Raw genomic sequence first — 4,500 nt, 5'->3', positions numbered from 1 at the left:
TCTGCTCCTCCTATCAAGCTTGGCCTTTCTTCATCCCAGATCTTCTATTCCTTTTAATAGCATTCTATAAAGGAAGCTCCCTTCCTTCCTTTTTCCTATCTTTCTTTTTTATTGCTAGAGGGCGTATGTGCTTGTCAGAGAGAGACGGGGGGAGAGAGAGAGAGGGAGAGGGAGAGGGAGAAGGAGAGGAAGAGGGAGAGGGAGAGGGAGAGGGAGAGAGAGAGATAGATAGATAAATAACTTCCCCCAGTTGAGTGTGGTCACATCATAGTCCCTTCTCCATTTCTCCATCCTGTCAGAATTTTGGACCCACATGTCCAGGCTCCTGGTATGTTTTTCAAGACACCAGGGCTGGGATTCAAACCATTGTTGGCTATGTGATTTCTAGCTCCTTTAACCACTGGTCTTGGGGTCGCCCCTAGAAAGGAATTTCTCAGTTGGGCTTTCCTAGCCTGTTTCGCTCTTTGCCGTTTTCTTTTTCTCATTACACCTGTGCATGAAAGATGAGAAACAAAAACCATCTCCATGAATTACATCTTCAGGGAGTGAAATGTGCTGTTCAGCAGAGTTTGTGTTCAACTGACTTTCCACTCCTTCAAATAACATGATCTTTTTCTAGTGGAAATAAGAAGTGATAGTAATTACAAAGTACTTTGGGTTGAATTTAATGTTTACTTGTATGTTTAAATTCTGCATGATTAGGCCTATATAAAAGAGTCTATATAACATATGCATTCTAAAGTATAATAATAAAACAAATACCTGGACCCTCCTCCCATCTTTTTTTTTTTGGAGAGATTTTCACTATAGGGTGCGTGCGCTCGCTAGACAGACAGAGAGAGACATAGAGACAGAAAGCGAGAAATCACCCCCCAGGGGAGATGGTCACGCCGCAATCCCTTCTCCTCCATTCTCCTCTCGGGATCTTGGGCACGCACGCACACGTGCCCGGCATGAGTTTTAAGCCACTGGGTCTGGGACGCGAACTGCAGTCGACTACGTGGGAGTCCAACGACATAGCCATTACGCTAACTGCTGGTCCCCCCCCCCCATCTTAAGAACAGTAAAAATACATGATGTATTTTTTCTATGCAAAAATAAAATGCTGAGACTCCTGCATTTTACTGTTTCTCTGATGTCTGCCAGTTCTGCTTTAGGGTCATCATTATGAGCATCGGTTATAATCACAATGCTATACATGCACAGGTAATGCTTTTGTCAAAATATAAAATAAGCCTTGGAGTTGTTTCTTGCATCTGTCACCTCTTCTTCCCAGATGCCACTGTGAGGCACAGGCCCTGAGGAGCTCATTTGGACCATGACAATGATTCCCTCATTTGTCTCTCTGTTTCCATTTCCCCCCACGGTTGAACCAGGAGCTGCATAAATGGCCAGGCTAGTGGGCAGCAGTGGAAATTCGTGCTATAGAGGGATTCAATCTACAGAGACAAGGATATTTAAATCAATTAGAAATATGGTGTCGATTGGTTCAGTTTCATATCACTCCAATTAAGTAGCAAAATGTGAACTGATCATATGCACATGCTGTATTAGTTTCCAATTGTTTTGTAACAAATTACTACAAATTAAGTAGCTTAAAACAATGCACTTTTATTATTGGGTCGTTGGAAAAGTCATGATGTGAAAAAAACCAATATTCCACACTTTTCAAGAGATAGTTCAGGTACAGCTTGGCTGCCCGCTCTGTGTAGCCACTCACATGGCTGTCATGAAGCTATTGGTGAGGCTTACATTCTTGCCCCAAGGCTAGATGGGAGAAGACTCTACCTCCATGCTTATTCAAGCTGTTGGCAGGATTCGTCTTTGTTATGTCACTGAGGGGCCCAGAATTTTGCTAGCTATTGGATGGAGACTGCTCACCAGTCCTATGGTTTCCTGGCACTTCTCCTTGATGTGTGGGCTTCTCTACCATGGCTGCTTGCTTCATCAAGCCCACATGAATTTTCTGATTTCCGTCTGCTAAGATAAAGGTTTAAAAAAAATTTTTTTTATTGCTGGGGGGAGGGGAAGAGAGAGAGAGAGAGAGAGAGAGAGAGAGAGAGAGAAAGGGAGCAAGCATCCCCTAATGGGTAGTGGTTATACTGCAATCCTTTTTTCTCCTTTCCTCTATCCTGTTGGGATTTGGGGCATTTGTTCACATGTGTCCAAGACACTGAGACCAGGATTCAAACTGTGGTCAGCCTTTTGGGATCCAGTTCATTCAACCACTAGGCCAGGGAGCTGGCCCCAAGTCTTATGCAATGCAATGTGATCCATGAGAGTGCTATCCCATCATCTTTGCTGTATTCCATGCGTTAGAATCAAGTCACAGGTCTGGCTCACACTCAGGAGAGGGGATTGCATAAAGGCGTGAAGATCAGGAGGGTACTGGTTAGGGATCACTTTACTAGTCTGTCTACACATATGCCTAAGTAGACAGTGCTTTGGAATAGAAAGAAATTTCTAGTCAGGCAGATATATTTTGTTGGGGTTTCTTCCCAAAAATTACGTGTAATTATAATTAACTAAAAATTGGCATTCTACTGAAATTTAAAAACCAAATGATGTGTGTGTAGTGCCATTTGGAAGGAGTGACATTTTATTATCTAAATTTTAAACCTTTAAATATGTTCCCCCAAAGTGCATTGGTTTAGGAAAATCACAAAATAGAACTGATGAGAGAGAAAAAAAAAACTACATAAAGGAACTAGTTTGCAAATTAAAAAAATTTTTGATTGGGCTCAGAAAAATTAATCCACTTGTGAATATGAGTTTTTGTTATTGTTGTTGCTATAAGGCATGTATGTTCACCTAAGACAGACAGGGATAGAGAGAGAGGGAAAGTGAGAGACCACTACCCTGATGAATGGCCATGCCCTAGTACCTTCCTCATTCTTTTCTTTGGAGTTTGGGTATGCATGCACATGCACCCAGAGTGTTTTTCAAGCTGCTGGGTCCAGGACTCACATCACACAATTGGCAATGTGGAATCCAGCTGCTTTAACCTCCATGCCATCTACTGGCCTATGATTGATTATGATTTTTATCAAAAGGAAACTTAGTTTCTTCCTGCCACTAATAAGAACAACAACAACAGAAGTTTATAGAAATACCAATCAATTAGTCAGCCCAGAGCACTCATTTGTTAACTTTTGCACCAACTTCCACACTCTCATCAAATCTTTTAATACTTGTTTAAAACACAAACTTGATTCTATCACTTTTCTGATAAAAGCCTCAGCATACAGAATCAACTTTAAAGTCTGAATCCCTGCATTAATGAATCTTCAAAAATTGGCCCCTCTCTATACTTACCATCTTCCTCCTCTTCATACTCCTAAGTCAAATGGTGTAGAGGGGACCAGCAGTTAGTGTAATGGCTATGTCACTGGACTCCCACGTAGTCGACCGTGGTTCATGTGCCAGACCCGGTGGCTTAAAATTCACACTGTGTGTGTGTGCCCAAGATCCCGAGAGGAGAATGGAGGAGAAGGGATTGTGGTGTGGCCATCCCTTCCGGGGGGTGATTTCTCGCTTTCTGTCTCTTTGTTTCTGTCTGTCTGGTGAGTGCACGTGCCCTATAGCAAAAAACAAACAAACAAACAAACAAACAAACAAACAAAAAACCACTCTCCCCCTCCCCCTCAAAAATGGTGTAGACACAATAAACCATTTCATGTAACTCATTGTTCTTTCTTGTCCCTGCTGCTGCATATGCTTTATCCTCTGTGTGGTGTGTGTCCAGCCCTTCTCTTTGGGAGTCCTAGAGACTTTGCTTTGGGCCCCAAGGAGAGTGATGTACATGTTCTGCTCACTTCTGGATTTCTTGGATATGGGATCAGACACACCATAAGTAACAAATATTAGTTAAATGCATGAGTTTCAGATTCTTCTTGTTTAAAATAAAAAATTAGATCAAATGATAGTTCCTTATGCCTCTAAAATTAAAAAAAAATCATTACATGAATTAAGAGAATGTAAAAGTACATATAAATAAATTAAAATGCATGGCAGAGATTCTAAAGGCTACAGGGTTTGAGAAGGTCTCCTTCTGAGCCAAAATAGTCAAGAATATTTTTGCTGAAGGAGGTGAGATTTTAAATAGGTATTGAAAGGTGAAAGGGAGTTTGAGCCCTTGCTAACATGACACCTTCTTGATAGGCCTTCATAAAATGTTTATTTGAATTAAAATGGTAGACAGAGAGGAGAAGAAAAGACTTGGGAATGAGTACAAAGCAAGATCAGGCCCAGTCTGATGGCAGTTATTGGCAAGCTAAACTACAGTGTGGAAGCCACATGGCTGACTGTGGGTTTGGATCCCTAGGTATCTTGTAAATACACTGTGTATGTCCATGCGTTATAAGATCCTACCAAGCTTGAGGCCAAGAAATGGAGATCATGGTGCAATTGAGACACCAAAGAGAGTGTTCCTTGCCCTGCCCCCCACCCATGCACATGCACTCTATCATAAATAAACTAAGCTAAAACCCCAGAAGTTCC

Source organism: Tupaia chinensis, unplaced genomic scaffold (genome assembly GCF_000334495.1).
Source record: "Tupaia chinensis unplaced genomic scaffold, TupChi_1.0 Scaffold138390_1, whole genome shotgun sequence".
Classification (NCBI taxonomy): domain Eukaryota; kingdom Metazoa; phylum Chordata; class Mammalia; order Scandentia; family Tupaiidae; genus Tupaia; species Tupaia belangeri.
The sequence above is the reverse complement of the archived record's forward strand: the minus strand, read 5'-3'. Positions refer to the sequence as shown.